This window comes from Peromyscus maniculatus, chromosome 19 (assembly GCF_049852395.1).
Source record: "Peromyscus maniculatus bairdii isolate BWxNUB_F1_BW_parent chromosome 19, HU_Pman_BW_mat_3.1, whole genome shotgun sequence".
NCBI classification, from domain to species: Eukaryota; Metazoa; Chordata; class Mammalia; order Rodentia; family Cricetidae; genus Peromyscus; species Peromyscus maniculatus.
Window position 1 is genome coordinate 67,073,263 of NC_134870.1, and position 21,675 is coordinate 67,094,937.

Consider the following 21,675-nt stretch of genomic DNA (forward strand, 5'->3'; position numbering starts at 1 on the left):
TGGCCACTGAGAATTCCCAGAATGGATGTGACAGCTAAGAACTTCAGGAGGATCACTTGTGATTGGTGCCCATTCCTCTGGAGCTCAGTGGGGCTAACAAGTCTGGCTGTGCGGCTCCATCTGCTTCAGGGCCACTCAGGACTCCAGTGCCACCACGCCCTGATCCATAGCAGTGAGCCAGCAGATCACGAGTAGGTCCGGGGACCTGGCACCTCTCCTTTGTTCCCTGGGGCCCAGAGCCAAGCAACTGTGTGAGCAGCAGGCTTGGTCTCCGCTGTGCTGACAGCTTCATCAGGCCGGTCACCACCTGCTAATGGCATCCTCAGCGCCACGAGCCCTTGCTGTCCCCTCCACCTGTGACAGTGACGAGAGCTGCCTGTCACACAGCCCAAGGCCTACTGCTTTCTAAGCCATGCCTGCACTGACTGGTTGCTCTCACTCCAGGCTCCGTCCAGCCTCTGTATTTGCTTCTGGTCCACATGGACATGAGATTCAAGAGCAACTGCCAATCACCCCAGGGAGTTGGCTGCCTGGCAGCCGGAAGGCTTTATGGTAATTTATTCACTGGCACCTAGGCTAACTGGGACAAGAACAAGAATAGCTCCTGAAGTCCACAATGGAGGGGATCCGCAGAGGCATCCAGAGGGACTACAGACCACCCACTTACCCCTCTGAAATCACAGGGAGGGGCCAACAAGGTGATGAGGACCAGGCGGCAAGCCCTCATTCTATGGTTATTGCCCAGGTTCCCCTGGAGAGAGACTGGTATTTACACCGTGGTGTGAGTGACTTATCACAAGTCTCAACATAGGATGCAGAGGATGAAGAATGGCCCAACCACTGGGAACCCAAAGATGGTACAGAAAGAAGGCAAGACAACATCTGGAAGGGAGTTCTGTCTCTTCCCAGTGTGCCAACGCTGCCCTTCTAGGTCAGGGCTGGCTCCCGGAGGATCCCCCTCCTGATGACAATATAGACTCCTGGCACCATGGCCCCAGGGAGGCTAGGGGCTCGGTGTCCAGAGACTTAGAGCTAGTGGCCCTACTATGAGTTAACTTAGTCAAGCTGCAGCTCTGGGCCACCCCGGTGTCCATCTCTGCGAGAAGAGGACCCTGGCCTACTCCCAGGCCCCTCTGCAGTTCCAAACCTAACTCTGAGCCATCTGTTCACTTCCCTCCGGCCCCCCGGTCAGTGGATGGGCAGGATGGGAGAGGCAGGCTCCAGCTGGGCCTCATGCCCTGGGTGCGCAGCAGGCTGTCCTGGCCGGGGGCCAGAGCTCCACCATTTCTGGCTTTGCTGTGGCATCATAAGCAGCAGGAGTAGATTCCAGGCTAAATATGGAGCCTCAGAGCCAGGCTTCTCCCACCTGCAGGCCTGGGACCAAACGACAACCTTCCAGCCACTCCGAATGCTGAGTCAGAAACTCTGCACATGGCCCAGAGCCAGGCGGGTCAGGAGGGCCAGAGCAACAAAGAACTTCCAGAGACATCAAAAATCCAGCAACGTGAGGCACTCCCCTCTAATGCAAGGCAGGCACGCGCCTGCCAGTTCAACAGCTCAGAAGAGCAGGAACAACTGAGTCTCGGAATACAGCAGTTTGTCCTAAGCCTAAGAAGAGGGTATCTGGATGAGGATACATAGAAGACTATGGGAAAGTGGGAACGCAGGAAAGAGACACATCTCCATCATCAGAATGGAGCCGCAGAGCATTGTGGGAAGCCGGTGTGGATACAGGAAGTCAGAGAGAGGGAGAAAGAGTGCTGGTGCCTCCATCCATACTGTCTGTAGCCCAGCGAGGACGGAAACAGGAAGAGGGGCAGGGAGAGCTGAGAAGGGGGACCATGGCCCTGGGGAAGAGTCCCTCACAGGTGGAGCTTCTTCCTCCTTAAATTTGAAACAACGGTTGCTTGGGAGATGGCAGAGGTAACAGGTCCAGATAGAGGATGCAGCCTGAGGCTGGGCAGAGGGACCAAGAGCTACTGGAGCGGGAGGAGGGGACCTCGGGGAGAGGGGGTGGGAGGGCAGGGCAGGCAGCGAAGCCAGGGGAGGCAGCAGGAGGGCTGTTTAGTGAAATGCAAAACGTGTAGGTAGCAGGATGCAAAAGTGTGTGTGTGTGTGTGTGTGTGTGTGTGTGTGTGTGTGTGTGTGTGTGTAAAATGTGAGCCCCAGCATGGGTTCAGGAACCAGTTAGGTGATGACAAGAGAGTCACCCAGACAAGGAACTAGAATCATGAAGTGGATTTAGGGGCGCCACTCCCATACGACAGAGGTGCAGCTGTCCTGAGCCAGTGTGTGTGTGTGTGTGGGGGGGGGGGGGGTGACAGGGCCAAGGACCAGGGCAGCTGGGGAAAAAGCTGGGACTATGACTTCCAAAGTCCCCGGCATTGACAGGCCACGGAGGACAGGTCCCTGGAGAGGATGGGACCACAAAGCGCTGGGAGAGTGTAGATACGTGGAGTGTCCTAGTTAGCGTGACTACTGCCGTGATGAAACACCATGGCCAAAAGCAACTTGGGGAGGAAAAGGCTTATTCTGCTCACACCTCTATGTGATGGTCCATGACTGATGGAAGTCAGGGCAGGGACTCAAACAGGGCAGGATCCTGGAGGCAGGAGCTGATGCAGAGGCCATGGAGGGGCGCGGCTTACTGGCTTGCTTCTCCTGCTTTCTTACAGAACCTAAGACCACCAGCCCAGGGGTAGCGCCACTTACAATGGGCTGGGCCCTTCCCCATCAATCACCAATTAAGAAAATGCTCTACAGGCTTGCTTACAGCCTGATCTTATGGAGACATTTTCTCAATTGGGGCTCCTTCCTCTCAGATGACTCCAGCCGGTGCCAAGCGGACATAAAATTAGCCAGCACGTGGAAGGTAGGACCCAAAGCAGCAAGAGTCTGAGGGTGAGGGTGCCCTCCATGGGAAGGCCACCAAGAGGATGAGCAAAGCAGAGTGCCCATGGACTTGGCACTTAGGAAGGTCCCTGTCATAAGGCTGCCCATGAGGTGCTCTTGATCTTTGAAGACTTGTTCATTTCTGAGCCTCCTGAAGAGAAACTCCATAGTCACTAAGTGGCAAGACCAGGGGTGGCAGGGACAAGAGACTGAATCAGTTCAGAGCTGCCAAGTGTGCCCACACCTTCTCAACGCTGCTCTGCCCCCCCCCCCCGTGGGGGTTCTCTGGTAAAATGTGGAACTAAGGACTGTCTATATCGATGCATTCCTGTTTTTAGAAGCACTTTAAAGTATCAGAAGCACTTTAAAGGCAGAATTTAGTGAAATGCAAAAATACATGTAGAGATTTGAAATTTTTGCTCCTCTATAACCCAGATGCTAAAAACAAAACAAAACAAAAAACCAAAGTCAGTCTTAAATATTGTTTGTGAATATACATATGATACATATATAATATGTATTTGCCTACTATATTATTATTATTATTATTATTATTATTATTATTATTATTCCCACTTAGATACATAACATACTATATAGCTAAAGTTTGGACTGCAGATATTTCAAGCCAAGAATGATTTAGGTCACAGCAGCCTCTCATTTCGCTGGGAAGCTGGGTGGCCAGCCAAAGTCATGTCATTAATTAATGACATGGCCAGGACCAGAAGCCACACCTCCTGAAGCACGCCAGATCCTGTTGCTACCACATGGTCCAGTGCAAGTCAAACTAATGTCAAGTGTCACAGAACCTGTCCCAACCCCGTGGGTCACAGAACCCATCCCAACCCTGTGGGTCACAGAACCCGTCCCAACCCCGTAGGTCACAGAACCCATCCCAACCCCGTGGGTCACAGAACCCATCCCAACCCCGTGGGTCACAGAACCCATCCCAACCCTGTGGGTCACAGAACCCATCCCAACCCTGTGGGTCACAGAACCCATCCCAACCCTGTGGATAACAGAACCCGTCCCAACCCCGTGGGTCATAGAACCCATCCCAACCTTGTGGGTCCCCACAGAAGGGACTGGGAGGCTCCGCTGTGTCACAAGCTGTACTAGCAGTGGTTTGGGGGTTCTGTTTTTACAAGTATCTTGGCTCTGTTTTACAGAATCACAGGTATCTCCATGCCATGGTGTTATGACTTACATATGGCAAGTTCCCCAAAGGCCACGTGTTGATGGTTTGTCCCCCAGTGTGATGCTTTGGGGGAGATGTGGGAAGTCTAGGAGAGAGGGAGATGTTTCAGGGCCTTGAGGTCACACCCTTGAAAGGAATCATGAGATGCTGGTCTCTTCTCTCTCTTACATCCTGGTCAGGAGTTATTTCACATGTCCCCATCCTGATAGTGCACCCAAAAGCAACAGAGCCAACAGACCGCGGACTAAAACCTCCCAATCTACCAGCCAAACAACCCTCTTGCTATTTATAAGTGGATTATCTCCGGCATGCATTACAGTGACAGAAAGCCAGCTAACACAGGTCATGCGCTAGCTGTGTGGACCACATGGGCATGCAGCTGTGTTTGGGAGGGGGGCTGCTGAGGGAAGCAAGCAAACCGAACCCCGCCACACGCCACCTGACGCATCCTACAGTAGGAATGCATTACGTCTGCTGGAGTTGACCACCTTTCCTACAGACCCACAGCGGCCTGGTTCCACTTGGGAGTCAATTTGCTCCAAGTTCCAATTGGACTCCAGGGCGAGGTAATTTTTCTATAAACTACAAAGGTCTTAAGTTTCAGATGAAGACTCTCAGTAAAATAAAGGGGGAAATTTACACAAATAGTTCCATAAAAGAGCAAAGGACATAAAAAATTAAATGAATTTGCAAAGAGAGAAATGGTTTGGGGCAAGCTGGCCAGCCATCAGAGAAGTCGAGAAGGAAACGGTGATACCGTTTCACCCTTATCAAATCTGGAAGAGCAGCCAGGAACGCCGACCCAGGAGGAAGGAAACGCGTTTTCTGTCTGCAATGGGAGTGAAAGCGACCCAGCTGCCCGTCTTCTGCAGAGCCGTGTGGAACAAGTGTTTCAAAAGCTGTCTGAACGCACGGACAGCCTAACCTCACCTAACCTATGCGAGCGCGCCTGGCCAACTGTCTCTAAGTATGTGGGGAAGTGTGTGCAGAGGCCACTGCCCCCAGGACAGGCGTCCGCTGGCTCCTGGCGTCTCTGAGAAGCCATCGACACATTACATGGTGGAGATCTGAGGCAAAGGGCATTTACTTTCTGACTCAACTGTAAAGAGCTGTGACATCGACACAGGGAAGGAAAGCAGCGAAAATGTTGTGAGCCCCTTAAAGGGGCAGAGCCACGACAGAGCCATTAAGAGCCTGGGCAGACCAGCTGCTGGACCGCTGTGAACCGAGGTGCCACCCTGGGAGTGAGATGCTCAGTCGTGCCCCTTAGCACAATCGCACAGCCTCTCTCTTGCCCTGGACTTCACATCTCTAGGATGACAGAGCCCCAACTAAGGATGGGGCAGTAGTGCCATAGGCCCTGTCCACAGCTTTGTGTCAGTATAGACTCCCCCAGAGAGAGCTTGGGGAATGGACACTGGCCAAGTTTGAAGTGGGCAGAGGACTGGTGTGATTCACAGCAGGCCATTCCATTGAAGGAAGGTGTGGGGTACAATGTCCAGGCTGTGTCCCCAGCTCCACTTCAGCCACATACAAAGCTACAGGTACTCGGAATGACTCCCAATGTCACATACTAGCACCTTCTCAAAGTCCCAGAGGCCCAAACAGGCCAGGAGCAAGACAGCGTTACTTCAGGGATTCAGGGACAGCGTGAGACCCAGGCCAAGCCAGCTCCTTTCTGCCCTGGCCTGTGAAGATGCTCTAGGTCTCAGGTCCTTCCTGCCAGTTCCCTTCACAGGCTCCATACTACAGAGAACCACAGGAAGTGAGTTCCACCACAACAGGATTCTGTCCACAGCAGCCTTTCAGACCCACAGTGGCCTCCAGGTACGGGGTCTTCTTCACTTTGATTTCTTCAGTGGTTACACAGGTAAAAAGCATTTGCCCAAATCCCTCAGGCCGTACATGTACACTCCCCATAGTCTCTTCTAGGTAGATACTACTGTGGTGAAGTATGACTGATACAGATCGAGATGGAATTAACATATACGGCTCCCGGAAGCAGGATCTGCAAACAAAATCACACAGAGCCTTGGAGATGGTTAGAGAACTCGGGTTACCATCAGGGTACACAGGAAACCTAAAGTGAAACCAGTGAGTACTGGGTCACTGTGGGCAGGTCCTTACCTATAAATATATCAAGTATGTGCTTTCCAGCCAGTGAGCTTGAGAAAACGATCGGTTCTGGGGCTCTTGCTAGCTGTTGAACTACACACACCTGGGTCCTAGGAACCTACATTTTGATGAGCTCCCTGGCTGACAGCAATGGTCAGGACTCAGACCCACATTTGGTAACGATGACAATGTGTTTATAGAAGTTCTGGCTTCCAGTGTTAACAGTGCCTGGTTCCATGTAGGAAGAATAACCCACAGCCAAAAGAATCGCTTGAATAAACAGGCTGGGCAGGACAGATGCTCTCCAATCCGAACCTTGCATCTCAAAAGTGTGGCCATATATTTGCACCGTTTGTGCACTGCTCAAAGACACCCAGGGCACGTTGTTAAGCCTGTGTCCTGGTGCAGCCACCTTGACTACGGTGGGGGAGCAGGAAAGGGTTCTTTCCTTCTAAATCCATCCACTAAGACAAGGGGTACTTTTTCCTATGTCCCCTCAAAGTTCTGGAGGAAAAAAAAACCAACAGACCAGCATCATGAAAATCCTCATTTTTTTTTTTCCTACAAAGCACATGGTTTCAGCCAGGGCTCCCTATACACGGCAGAGGTGGGAGACTTAGCACGCAAGGCACTCTTGGTCCTGCCTCTTCCTGTCACCCCTCAACTTCATCTCCAGGCTCCTCATCACTTGCCTTTCTCAGGAGGCATCGCGTGTCCCCTGCCCCTCCAGGCCTGGGTCAAGCCACGCTGCCCACCCACCCAGCCTCTCACTGTTCAGCTGGCTCTCATTAATAGTCCACAAGCCCTCCCAACTTCCTGGCAGACAGGTCCTTCCTCCATGCATCCGGGCCGTGGAGGACAGCGAGGGATGAGGCAGGCACATTCTGAGCCTTCGCAGACCTGCTGACCTTGTTTGAAGATGATTAACACACTAATTACAATACGGTGTGAGTAAGTAAGGCATGTGCAGCGGAGGGCATGCTGTCTGTTAATTACAAACCTACTATGGTGCTCTCTAAAAATAGTGTAACTCCCTCCCCTGTCAGTCTCGGGGCCCAAGAATAATGCAAGCTGAACTCCCGTTCTGCTGGGTCTGGTGTCGCTCACATTCCTCCACACATATCAGAGGCCTAAACTCCTCACAGTGTGCAAATGGAGCAACCAGGGCTGAGGCCGCGTTCCTGACCCTACAGCTGGACCCGGTCTCACCCTTCAGGAGGCCCGAGAATCTCTCAGGCTCACCACACAGGCCCCGCCCAGCCATGGCTGAGACATTCCCCCAGGGCCAGGTGGCAATGGGACCCCACAGCAGTGGCTCATCAAGTCCCCCAGCCATGTTGTCTCCTGAGGGTCAGCATCTCCTACAAGCACGCTCCTCCCTCTCCTGTCCCTCCTCCCCTCCCACGCCACTGCCAGCATGGAGGTGAGGGGTAGATGACGAGGAGCCGAGCCACAGGTTTTCATCACTAAAGGGACACAATGGCCTGCTTTTCTTCAGACTCCAGAGCACCAGGTCTGAGTCCAGACAGGCTCTGCACTTTAACGAATGCATCACACCAGACGAACGGCTTCTCTGCCTCAGTTTTTCTACCTGTGAGATGATGCCAAGCCCGCAGAGTTGATGAGAGGCCTGGGTAAGCAGGGGGTAGGCGAATTGCCTCCAGCAGTCGGGAACATCCATCCCTCTGCTGCTGTCACTTGCTGATTTCTGCTGGCTCTGAGGCCCTCGAAGAGGACAGAGCGTTCCGTGCTGAGATGCACAGTATACAGAGGGCAGGTCACTGACCTCATGAACATCAGAAACCCAGGAGGCAAAGGGACAACCTGAGGCAGGAGCATCCTAGGTGGGAGAGACAGCATGATGTACACCATAACTACCTTCATCCTGGAAGCCGGCAGTTAAGATCCCAGGGTGTTCTGGGTAAGCTACTCTTCTGCTTTCTCTTCAGCTCCTGATGGTCTCCCTAGCCCTGCTACCTAACTAAGCCTCCACCTGGGACACCAGCACTCCCCCTCACACAGCCCTCTGGTATAGCCACTTCCTATGTCTCTCCTCTATTGCTCCACAGAGGTCAAGTCACATAGGAAATACTTAAGAGAAGACTAGAGAGGCTTCTCTCTCCCAAAGGGTCTCCTCTCTCTCTCTAGCTGCCCAACCCACCCTTCCTTCAGAGTTCCCACGCTCCTCAGATGCAAAGTTCGCCCTGCCTTGACCTATGGCCATTTCCCTTTGGTAAAGGCCTCCAGCACTGACTTCCACCCTGACTGTTTGCACTTGCTTAGCCATCCCTTTCCTGTGTAGAACCTAACTCCTCCCCTGGAGCCGAACACTCCCCACTTAGGTGGGTAACAACACCATCCAGGGGCCAGGGGTGTAGGAAGACTTCGTAATCATTTTCAAGAAAATGATGCTCATGCTAGTCTTCAAGTTCTTGTAAGAGACAAACCGAAGGGCTCATGACCTATCTAAGCTCTGGTTTTTGGCCTCTTTGGCAGTGTGAGGTATTGGTTCCACCTCATGAAGCAAGCCTGAAATCCAAATTTCAAACTGTGGTTGGTTACTTCCATAACATCTGTACCACTGCTGCCCCGGTGTACCTTGCTGACAGACCTTGGCTGTGGTAGCCTTGGCAATAGCCTATGATTTTGGGGGAGAGTTCCACGGCACCCCTTTGACCAACAACTCAACAAGATGCAACCCATTCTTGGCACTGGAGGTTTTACCTGGTGGTATAAGATGTGTAGACAGAGCACTGTTACACTGACTCCATTTAAATACATTATTCAAATATATTTAAATAACTGTATACAGACTCCACTTAAATTTGCTTGTATATATCTTAGGAAGCTTCTAGGTAGTAACTTCATTGACAGATTTTCAAGAGGCCTTTAGTTTTGGTTGCCCCTCCCCGTATTTCCTCCTTTACCCGATTCTAGGGAAAGAGGACACCCACCACAAAGTCCTACTTCTAACTAAGAACCTATTTGCAACTGCTAACTGCTGGGAAAGGGAAAAATCGGTTTTCTCCAATGGCGTGCCACACCAATATCAACCACACGCTAAGGCAGGCTCATGCCCAGGAGCAGCCGGCCAACACAAAACAGACTGGAGTTTTTGTGTGAGCGGTTTTTGTTTGTTTTTGTTTGCTTTTTATTTTGAGAGAGAAAGGAAGAACATGAAGTTGGGTGAGCAGGGAGGTGGGAGACTCTGGGAGAAGCTGGAAGAGAGGAAAAATATGATCAAAATATATTGTACAAAAAAAAATTTAAGGGAGGGAGGGAAGGAGAGAGGAGGAGGGAGGGAAGCGGAAGCAAAGGCAGGAGGGAAGGGGCCACTGTGCCCAAGAGCACCTTCAACAGGCACGCTCCTCCCAGCCACCAGGCAAGCAGAGGAAGCACTCCCTGGCCCGGCTGCTCTCCCTCCCTTCTGTATCAACTGGAGAAAGTGCCAGTGGCTACGGAATGCCAGAAAGCCTTTGTAGCACACAGCAAGGAGAGGGGAGCCTTCAGCTCACCCTGGACATGGGCAGCAGAAAAGGAGGGAGCGGGGAGGGAGGTTCTTGGAACAAAGCGAGGCCATGGGGCCAGGATGAAGCCAGCCTGCAAACCCAAGTTCAGTAAGGGTTATTTTTGAAAATCTTAGAGCGAAGTATCATTGGAAGAATTGGGAGCGATGTTATACGCATCATTCTGGGAGGTAGGAGGCCTCAGGACTTACAAAAACAAACAAACAAACAAACAAACAACCCTCCATAGTATTCAGGCCTGGTATTCTGAAAACAACACTTGCTATCTGGCCTTCTCACTGTGAGACAGAGAAGCTGGAAGACCAAGTGCCTGAGAGCTCATGATGCTGGAGACAGAGAGAGAGAGAGAGAGAGAGAGAGAGAGAGAGAGAGAGAGAGAGAGAGAGAGAGAGAGAGACAGCCTGACAACATCAGGCTAGCACATTATTTCATGGAAAGAAGGTGGATCAAAAGCCATGCTGTGGCAGAACCTCAGTTCCAGGCTGAGATGCGCATCTAATAGGGCGGCTCAGCTGAGAAAAGCTCCGAGGCCACGCCTTCAAGCTGGTGGTTGGTATCCAGTCTTCTGTGAATCTCATCCCACTGGGGGCCTGCCAGGAGATCTGGCCTCCACCAACACTGAGCCCTGGGCCCAGTACTTCAGGTGCAGAGTGAACACAGAGACCAGACTACAGGGTGGGAGGACAGACAGCCTAATAAAATCTCTGCGATGCAGGGACGTACCTGGCACACTGAGACAGACAGGACCAGAGTACCCAGGAAGCATGGAAGTAAAAGTCACAGTAGAGAGACACTCATAAGAGCGGGTTCAACAAATGGATGGAACTAGAAAATATCATCCTGAGTGAGGTAACCCAAACCCAGAAAGACAGTTATGGTATGTACTCACTCATTGGTGGATTCTAGATATAAAATGAACAATCAGACCACAACCCATAGAACCATAGAGGCTATATATATATATATATATAGCATGGAGGTCTGTAGGACGACTGTGGCATATAATAAATTTCAGTTTTACTCAATTATTGAAAAAAAAATAGCCAAATGAATGGAAACACATGAACTATGAACCAAAGACTGAGGGGCTCCCAGCTGGATCAGGCCCTCTGAATAGGTGAGACAGTTGATTGGCTTGATCAGTTTGGGAGGCATTTAGGCAGTGGGACCAAGTCCTGTGCTCATTCCATGAGTTGGCTGTTTGAAACCAGGAACTTATGCAGGGACACTTGGCTCAGTCTGGGAGGAAGGGACTGGACCTCCCTGGAGTCTACCAAGTCGATCACAGTCCTCGGGGGAGGACTTGTCCTGGAGGAGATGGGAATGGAGGGTGGGCTGGGGGTAAGGGGAGGGCGTGGGAGGGGGGAGAATAGGGGAACCCATGGCTGATATGTAGAACTGAATGGTATTGTAAAATAAAAAATATATATCACAAAAAAAAAAAAAAGAGCGGGTTCAAGGTCAAAACCTTGACTTTCCGTTAGGCCTGATTCTAGAATACAGTTGGTATTAGGTATGATGAACATTGAGGTCCCAAGGACGTGACTGGTAAAGGTTGGTGGCCATTATGCAAAGGAGCCAGTCACAAAGGACTATAGATATTACAGTTCCACAGCTAAGAACTGTTGAGGACAGACACATTTCTAGAGAAATCAGACTGGAGGTTCCCCAGGGCTGAGGGGATAAAGAGTAAGGGGGAGATGATGAGAATGTCCTGGTATCAGATGGTGGTGATGGCTACCAACACTGTGAACCAGTCAAACTGAGCTACTTTACCATGGTAGGCTTTAGGGTATACATATTTTATCTCACTAAATCTTGTATTAAGGAAGGAAAGTAGGCTAGGCAGTGGTAGCACACGCCTTTAATCCTAGCAGTCAGGAGGCAGAGGCAGGCAGATCTCTGTGAGTTCAAGGCCAGCCTGGGCTACAGAGCAGATGCCAGGAAAGCCAGGATTGTAACATAGAGAAACCCTGTCTTGAAAAACCACACAAAGAAAGAAAGAGAGGGGGGGAGGGAGGGAAAAAGAGAAAGAAAGAATGAATGAAAGGAAGGAAGGAAGGAAGGAAGGAAGGAAGGAAGGAAGGAAGGAAGGAAGGAAGGAAGGAAGGTGGTTAGGGAACTGAGAGACACTCAGAGGCTGTGGCACTGATGGTCAGTGCCCTGGTCAAAAATAAACTAAAAGGGAGAGGAAGACTAGACGTGAGAAGCCTCAAATGGAGGAAGGGCTCATCTCAGCTGGGATCCTCGCTGCTGCCTCTGGGTTGGGATCTTTCTTGTGAAAAAACAGGACTATCTTAGCTTGTTTCCTTCTGGATGCGGCTTTGGACACCATACCCATCCACACCCCTTTACCACCCTCTGGGCCTGACAAAGGAACCCTGACAAAGTGTCAGACCTCACTGTAGCAGCATTGGTCTAGAGCCACAGTACCCCACATCCATCTGCTTCTGCCAGGCCAGCTTGTCAAGCTCTGTGCCACACCATGACCTGGCATCCCAGCACACCTCTGCCCTCCTGGGTCTTCCTGGGGGAATGCAGGCCATGACTCCAGCTTAATACGGGGCCTGCAACCCAGCCCCCTCCCCCCCCAAACTGCGCTTCACAGACGTCTTTCCAATGGGATATGTTACCTGCTCCCATAGCATTTCCTAAGCAGACAAGGCATGAGTTCTGTTCCACTCCATGATTCTCTTGGAGGCCCCATTTGCACATTCGCCGCTGTGGCAATTACAATACCCAGTCCCGTAATATCACACATTCCACATCAGTGGATCTCAGCATACTAATAACACTTAGCAATTACAACCTTCTAGAACAGTCTCTCCTCAGTGCAGAAAGCCAGAAAACAAAACAGCAAAATCACACGAAGGACAAGTCCTGAGCCCCGAGGACATGATGATTATGAAGCAGAAGCAGAAATCACAGTCAAAAGAGAGGAGTTTGAAAAGGTGGGAGGAGAAGACATGCCCCACCTATGTCCTTCTGTTCCGTGTCTTTGGGTCTCGCACATGTCCCCACACTTAGGGTGCTATGGAACATCAGCTAGTGCCGCAGACATGAGGGCGGGCACTCTTTCTGGTCTGGGGTGGCTTTTCACCTACTTAGTTTTGCTATTTGTGCTGCAAAGAAAGAAGACTCACCAGTGAGCAGGGTGCCAGGATGGGAGCAGCGGAGGAGGGGACAAGCCAATGTCCTCAAAGAACTGAAGGGCCCATCTCCGGAAAGGACGTCACAGCACCGCCCACCCCTACCCCGAAACACACAATGGCTGCTCGTTTTCCTACGGTTTGAGCTGACCAGGAAAAACAGCAGGCCAGAGGAGGCCGGGCCACACGACAGTGGGGGTGGCATTACACGGGCTGGCTGCCAGGACAGGCTAGACTCAAAGGCACATGTTTGACCTTCCAAAGGTCAACTCTGTGAGTGACCACACATCTATAGAACACAGGCCACTTCTTATCCTGCTTGGCCAGGCAGGCAGCACACCTGGGCACACTGTGGACAGGGCTACCATCCAAGGTCAAGGACAGACGGTCCATAGACCCATATTATTCTCTAGCAAGGTCTCTAATCTGAGGTCGACTGTTCCACACGGGGCATACCTCCTCCTCACCTGCCTGGCATGCCAAGGGGCCCTCTACACGTGTTTGTGGTTGCCGCCAGAGGGCTAAAAGCAAGACTTGGGCTCAGCAAAGCACTTCATTTCCTGAGGTCTGTGCTGAGCAATAACCTCCCTCAGCAGCCCACCCTGGACAGAGGGCGGGCGTGCAGTATGGACACTGACCAGAGGCAAGCGTCACAGACATGTGCACAAAGTGGCCTTTGTAAAAACACCTGCAACACATCATGTGTCAGGTGACAGGCCTGAGCAACCACAGAGAATAACCACCACAGGAGGGCAGGGCCAGACTGGGAGGCTGGGTCCCAGGGACCATCTACCCCTCCGGCCTCATAGTGGGGCTCAGGGATGCACATCGCCTACACTGACTGCAGGCTGCTGGCCTCTGAAGTACCCGGGCTCCATCCTTAGCTCTGTTCACAGTGCAGGATCTGACTGCATTGTTCCTAAACCCCTCAAAGGCAAAAGAGAAGTGAAAATTAGTCTAATTAAAGGTGGTGCTGCTCACAGGAAGGGAAACTCTGGCATGCTGCCGAGTCTCTCCCCAGCCAGCTTTCAGGGCACAGGGTTTGGAGACGGTGAATGGAAGTGGCAGTTCTGTCACTCAGCTGTGTCATCCCAGGGACAGCCGTGCACGAGGAAAAAAGAGTCACTTGTCTTACATAGTGCTGTGAGGGCACCTGAGAAAAGATGGAGGTTAAGAAAAGTAAACTTTATACACTTTGTAATGGCCCACCGCATCTCATGATGCGCTCAGCCTCCTCAGGAGACAGAGAAGGAGCCTTCATCCTGCACCCCAAAGTCCAGGCACAGATGCCAGACGCCAGGGAGGGAGGTCCCAAAGTCTTCCCACCCCCAGCTCCTGGACCCTCACATGACATTTACCTTTCTCTTCTGGATCTAGATGCAGCCTTCAAGGGGACAGATGGCTAACTGCCATTTCTATTCCCCCACTTTAGAGGCAGAGAGGAAGTAATACTGGACTAGGTCACACACAAAGGTACCCCAAGAGCCGAGAGCCTAGCAGTCCAGGGCTACGTCTAGTGAAACAGCTACTGACTGAGTGGTAGCTGCTCACGTGACCTTCTGTTTCATGTCCCTGTACCCGGGAAAACCTAGCGGCTTTGTTCTAGACGTACAGGGAACCAGTACCTTGAACCAACCCACCCCCATGCGACCACCAAGCTGAGAGGGAGCCCAAGCCAATCGTGGAGTCATGTACCTAAAGAGATATGGGAGGTTGTAGCTACCCTGGCTGATAACCCACCGATAGAGAACCCCTCCCTAACTATAAGCCTTACCCAAAATGCAGAAGTGTGAGCAAATGATAAAACGTCATCGTTTTAAGGCATTGATTCAAGCTTAATTCTTTGATGCAGGATTAGAGAACTAAAGCAAAGAGGCTGTGAAGAAGAATAAAAGAGAAGCGAGAGAGAGTGCTAGGAGGGGCAGCCAGGGTCCCTGGAAAGCCGTTATCCCAGATGGGTGGTACTTTACCAGCAGACCAGAGACCTCCATCTTGGGGGTTACGTCAGGAAGTCCACCTGACCAAGACAGTAGCAGGAAGAAGCAAGCTGAGGGTTTGCTAAGAGGAGGTGAGACTTGGCATGCCGACTGCAGACGAGGCCTGAGGACCATCAGTGACCTCGCATGCCATTTGCTGGGAGGTGACGGGGCAGCTCAGCATTGATGTGTCCTCCTGCTCCCTGTGTGACAATGCTAGCCTCCTGGAGGACAGGAGTGTGGCACAGTGCAGGGTATGGAAGCCTGGCAATCACTGAGTAGGGCTATATTTGTGCAGTCGGCGTGCTGGGGCATGGCGGCCCTCTTCTACCGACCTGACCTCCCCTGCCCCTCCAAACCCCAGGTCTGTTCTGCAACCCACGTGACCCTAGAGCTCCCACTGCAGCATCTGCCTTCCGTGGCTTCCCGTCTTCTGCATGGGAAGTGTGTGCCTGAGCAATCACTGGGACACAGGGAGAAGAAGAAGCTGGATAGCGCGCTGTTTGTATTTCCTTTAGAAAATGTAGAAACAGCACATTCCGTAGGAACATATGGTTACAGGTATAAACACACGCTAAGGGAGACAAGGGCACAGATGTGATTTCTCCTCTCGGGTGAGCATTCTGGAGACGCCGTCCAGGGGTGGACATACGGGACAACGTGGAGGTCCCGAGCCAGAGGGTTGCATGGGAAAGCTTCTGCTGTCGGGTTCTACTGCCCAATGCTTCCACCTGCCCGAGTAAGTGAGCAGACACAGCTGCTGGAGGCCGGTCTGTGACTTCGGGCTTCACGATGAGGCCCGAATCCTGTATACTGTACGCGGCCCCCGAGTCCATCTGCAGCCACCTGCCCTCTGCCCGAGAAGATGGTTATTTTCACACAAGCCACTGCCCGGAGCAGAGAAACGCCAAAGACCCTCCCAACCACCAACACCTTTCCTCCGTTCACTCGTCCTCTCCAGGGCGACAGATGAGTCCCACATGCAGCATCAACTGCCATGGAAATAAAACATGGACACTGTCCCCAGATTGGCCTGAATCAGCTTCCTGGGCCATCTGACAGCTGTGCAAATGTGGACAACGTAGCAAACCTCTCTGGGCTGCAGTTTCCTCATCGTAAGGTAATCAGCTTCATTTTTACCTCAAAGAGCCAGGGAAGAGTCCCAGGCTCCCTTCTTCTCCTCTTCTTGGGCTCTGTGCTGGTTAACTGTTTATGTTAATATGGCGAGGCTAAGGCGCTCGGTCTCTGGGTTCAACTCCTCCGGTTGTTGACAAGGAAGTATATTTCGTATGTGACTAACATTGACACTGGTTTGACTTAGCAAAAGCAAATGGCTGTCTATAACGTGGGTGGGCGTCATCCAATCAAAGGCCACAAGAACGAAGATCTCTCAAAGAGGCAGGAATTCCACCTCAAGACTACATAGGCATCCTGTCTCGGTTTCTGACCTCCAGCTCTGTAGGTCAAGAATGCTAACTTTTACGTAACTTCCCGCCAGCCAGCATACTCTCCGGACCTCAGCGTGCCAGCCCCCAGCACGGCCTGCGCCATGGCCTGTGCCGTTCCGCTGGCATTTTCTGCAGACTCCCACTGAGCCAGGCTCCGTGAAGCCAGAAGCTGAATGTGGTTTGCTCGGTGCACAGGGTCAAGCCCCAAACATCACAGACAGAAGACTGCCCCCCGCCCCAGGAAATGGGAAGATGAAGGCTGACAGAGCCATGTGTCAGCACGCCACACACCCAGAGGGAACTAGGAAGGGTCAGCGTTGTTGACCTGGAAGGCAGCTACAGGATGCTTAGGTAGAAGACATGGGAGAGTGTCCTTCTTAGGATGGAAGGACAAGAGAGGAGGCCAGAGAGGAAAGCGAGGTTGGCACCTGCTGTGGTCAGAATGCCTACTTTCTGCTGGCAGGGAATAAATCAGGTACGGGAAAATAATCGAATATTGGATGGTGGCTTTCTTCAACTCCCCACGGGCAGGGGAGTGGACCGGGAATCTGAGAGACTGAAGGCGCTGGGTGGGGGATACCGAGGCTTGTCACACAGCCTGTCCTCTTTCGTCTGCTGGGAATTTTCAGTCATAAGAGACTTTGACAACTTGTTAACCCCAGGAGGGAGAAGCTGAGAAAGAAGTGAGGAGATGAGGGCAGAGTGAAAACTATAGTTCCACAGTTTGCAGATGATGCCATTTCTTTAAAAAAAATTACTGAGGCAAAAGTCACATAACATGAAATTAACCAATTTAGGCATTTTAAAGTACAACCGAGGCGCATTCCACACCTTCACATCATTGCAAAACTATGACCAAAACACTCCCGTCGCCTGACTGAACATCCTAAGTAGAGACTCTCAACTCTCTCTTCACCAGTCCTGGAAAGCACTTACCTGTGGGCCGTGTCTACTAAGCAGCTGTGGAGACGCCGCACAGACAGTGCAGCGTGTGGCTTTGCGTCTGCTTTCTTCGACGTTACAGTCGGCCGACTTGAAGTCAAACAGATCACTATCTGTGATGTGTGTGGTCCTCCCATAGGTGAGGCTACTCTCCACTGTAATACGTATGAACACTTTGCTCCTTTTCATGGCTGCATAATAACCCACTGAATGGATATACCACATTTCGCTTAACTATTCATCTCATGATGGACACCAGGTCACTTCCACAGAAACTTCATTTTACTTTGATTTATTTTGGACTAAGTATACTGTCACTTCAAGTCAATTTTTAAAATTGTTTCTAAGCAGGATGTGGTAGTGAATCATGCCTGTAATTCTAGTACTCAGGAAGCTGAGTCAGGAGGATCATGAGTTTGAGGCCAGCCTGGACAACACAGTCTCAAAAAAAAAAAAAAAAAAAGTTTCTCTTAGACAGAGAAGGCAGGATGAAGTCATGGGAAAAGTTCAAAGCCTGAAAAAAGTAGTGAAAAGCATTCTGAATATAAAAGGGAAGCGAATGATAAGTCATAATCACATATTGCCGAGGAGCATTTGGGAATGCAGCTTCCCACAAATTTCATGATTGCTTCAAGTAGAAAAGTATTCAAATCCTGTCTAAAATTGGGCTGTACCAGGAGTCTCCACCCAGGCTGTATCCAGGTGTAATAACATCCATCGCTGTTGTACACTGACCTCAGACTGTCCCCAAGTCTCCATCTGACTATACTGAGCTCCCCTTAGACCTTGGCCGGGACTTCTACTTCCAGTGTGTGCCCAGGACATTCACATGGTTTCAGCTCTGGGCAGAAGATGCCACGCAGGCAGGATCTAATTAGACAAAGATGCTCTAATCATCTCTTAAAGGTTACACTAATAGCCGGGCGTGGTGGCGCACGCCTTTAATCCCAGCACTCGGGAGGCAGAGGCAGGCGGATCTTTGTGAGTTCGAGGCCAGCCTGGGCTACCAAATGAGCTCCAGGAAAGGCGCAAAGCTACACAGAGAAACCCTGTCTCGAAAAAACCAAAAAAAAAAAAAAAAAAAAAAAAAAAAAGGTTACACTAGCTCCACACCATTGCACTGGAGACCTGGCTTGCAATACTCGAACCCCTAGGGGACAAACTGCATCCAACCGTAACAGGCTCCTCTGGGTCTCTATCACATTCACTCATCCCTGCAGCAGCATCTAGTAGTATACACCATATGGTGCTGAGCACCGTAGAGAAAGAGAGCCCAGAGCCCAGTCCTCGGGGAGTGGCTGGTCCTCCCTGGCCAGCCATCACTTATAGCATGCCATCACTAAAGTTACCAGCTGACTCTTGGCCATCCACTTCTCCCACTCTCCCTTACTAATAGAACCTTGGCTATGGTGCTTAGGTGCAACACCGCACTTCCCAGACCCACTTGTGAATGGCGATGAAAAGTAAGAACTGAACACAGTTCATCCTCCTCATGGAGAAGGTGGCTGGGGTAGGTTGTGACGGCTCATCTTGGTTATCAACGAAGACGCACCTAGGGAGAGGGAGCCTCAGTTGAGGACCTGCCTCCATCAGATTGGCCTGTAGACGTTGTCTGTGATGCATTTTCTTGTTTGCCCATTGATGTGGGAGGATCCAGCCCACTGTGGGCGGTGCCATCCCTAGGCTGGTGGTCCTGGGTTATGTAAGAAAGCAGGCTGGGCAAGCCAGTCAGCAGCATTCCCTCCATGGTCTCTGCTTCAAGTTCTTGCCTTAAGTTCCTGCTTGGTTTCTACGAATGGACTACAACCTGTAAGCTAAAATAAACCTGTTCCCACTCGAGCTTTGGCCTTGGTATTTCATCATAGCCAGAGGGAAACAAAGGAGGGCATGGCTAAAACTCCAGAAATCAAGTTCAACAACAGATGACCTTTTGTAAGTGGGCCCATGGCACAGGACAAGCAAAAAGACACAGTCACTAAGTGCCACTTACTACTCCCGCCAGCATGCCTTCACGGTAAAGAAACGGCACCGTCTTGCTTAGGTCCACATTACCTCCAGTCTCCCTTGCTAACCGACGCATACAGATTGGTTTCTTCTGAAACAACGAAGGATTCTGGGCTCTGAAGAGACCTCTGCTGGCGTGAAGGGGCACCGAGGCACCACTGCGCAGAGAGTAGTCAGCAGCTTTAGTGACAAGACTACTGAGGCCATCCATATCGTCACAGACCAAAAAGCAAGACTCCGGGCTTGAGGGCCAGGAAGGGGTTGAGTGAGCCCTCTGAGCAGCCAAGGGCCTCCTGCCCAGGCCAGGCCACAGAATTGCTGCAGCTTCTGTCCCTGGTTGCATGTCTGGCCCCCCAATGTCCTGGCCAGACTGGGCTAGCTCTGGCTCCCTCACCTGCACGCCTGTGGCCTGCCCTACGCTGCAGCACTCTTTCTGGCCTGCTTCACACACCCCAAATCCTGGGTCCACGGAAATATCTGAAGGCCCCACCCTAGCCCTCTAATCCAGGCCTTGACCTAGAATGTTCCTTTGAGCTTAGCCACTCCTTCGGCCAGACCAGACTGCCTGAGACCTGTGATTTGGCTCTTTGCTTGCTCAGGGCTTCCATAAGAGGCTTTCACTGACTCTTCAGGGTGGGCCAGGTTCCCCCACAACCCCCTGCAGCCCCTGAAGCCCTCTACAGTTCACGAACTGCTCTTTTCCTGCCTGTCCTGTTCTAGGGTGCCCTCCCTGCAGGCCTGTGACCCCTACAATGGGGCCTGTGAGAGTCACAATGCCCTTATCTCAGCACAGCTCTTGGCATAGACTGATTTCTCAAGGACTATTCGTGATGGGAGGGGGAGTCAGACCACACAGCCGGCATCTGGCTTTACCAAGTGTCTCTTCACCCGGGAAAAGAAGTGATCTCCTTCCCCGAAGGGCAGCTCTGGTGAACAGAGGATTTTTGCACAATCCCCTGCAGCAGGATGGGTCTCAGACTTCTCCCTGGTTAGACATGCTCTCCTCAGCCTGCCCATTTGGTAAGGTCTTCCTTTGGATTTCCATGGTGCCGGGCAACAGACACCTTCCCATCCCTATAGAGAAGACTGGAAGTTTATCAATGAACTTGATGTAGGCTTACAGGTTGAAAATGCTAACCGAGTGTGGACCATACTCAGTATACCTTGGTCAAGATCATCTGGCACCCTAACTGAAGGAAACCAGTGTCACTGTCTCCAAAGACAGAGGTAAAAAAGGTCAACCATGCGGCTGACACAGATACAAGCCAGCGCTGGTTCATAGGACACAAAAGCACCACGGCCCTGGTCACTGACGGGATGGCTGGTGCTGCCCACCCCGACTCACAGCAAGGGCCGTGACGGCCCAGTTAAGGTGCTCAGCAGTGACTGTGCAGTGCTGGGTACTGAGGTGCCCTTCAGAGGAGGAAGATTGAGCAATACACTAATTGCAGGCTGCCTCCCTGCTTTTAATGGCTAGGCTGGAAAATGGAGTACTTTAACCACATGGTATTAAATCAAATTTCTCAAGCATACTGGCGAGGCTGGGCATTTAAAGGAAACCTATTATGAAATCTTTTATAGAGCAGGTCCACTGAGCCTTTTGAAATTGGGGGTTAATTTCTGAAATTCCCTTTTAAAAAATGTAATTCACGTTTGTTGGGAGCCCCAAGCCCCTCACTCATCCTTGTTCACGCCTTGCTGCATTTCTCATTTGCAGACTGTCCGCACAGGCTCCCCGGAGCTTTACAAGTTTGTCCCTTCTACAGGGTATGCCTTTCCAGCCATTAAAGGGTCCAGTGTGGATACGATGAAGGACTGGTATACCCCAAATTCACGTGACAGTCCTAACCCTCAATATTTCAGAGGGTGACTAGATTCGGAGACAGGACCTTTAAAGAGGTCCTTCGGGTGAAATACGATCCTAGTGAGTCTCAATCAATGTGGCAGGTCGGTGTCTCCGAAGAGGAGACCGGGACAGAGCCATGCAGATGGAGAGCCACATGAAGAGGTAAGGAAAAGATGGTCATCTACAAGCCAAAAAGAAAGGCTCGGGAGAAACTGACCCCCCCCAGAGCTTTGCCCTTGGACTGCCAGCCTTCAGAACTGGTAAGAAACAAACGTCTGCTGTGTACGCCACCCTGTCCTTGGCCTCTGTCTTGGTGGCCTGGTCTGTCTGTCTGGCACTTATGATCTGAGACCTTGGGCAGGGGTGTAGCTCAAGGCTCTGATGCCCGCTTAGTTCCTCTGCCCACTGGGATGCACAAAGCCCGACCTCACTGGCTTCTCATCCTCCGTGGCTCTGATGATGCTGGAGCGCCGTCCTCTACGTACGCACAGGAAAACGAACGAGCCTTTCCTCTCACTCTGCTGTCTGCGAGGTGCAGGGTGCCAACATCAGAAGGAGATCCTCACACCGGCAGCCTG

General features: G+C 51.5%; 1 protein-coding gene across 9 annotated transcripts in view; it reads right to left on the bottom strand.

Annotated features, from left to right (window-relative positions):
• Positions 1-21,675, bottom strand: part of Ctif (cap binding complex dependent translation initiation factor) — a 271,536-nt gene that overhangs the window by 227,018 nt on the left and 22,843 nt on the right. Inside the window, exon 1 of one of the 9 annotated variants that reach the window (XM_076555520.1) lies at positions 12,876-13,475. The exons of 7 other annotated variants lie outside the window; for them this stretch is intronic. The gene's annotated coding sequence lies outside the window, so the exon portion shown is untranslated. Of the gene's footprint in view, positions 1-12,875; positions 13,476-21,675 lie in introns of those variants that run through there. One more of the 9 variants, XM_076555519.1, reaches the window with a different exon arrangement.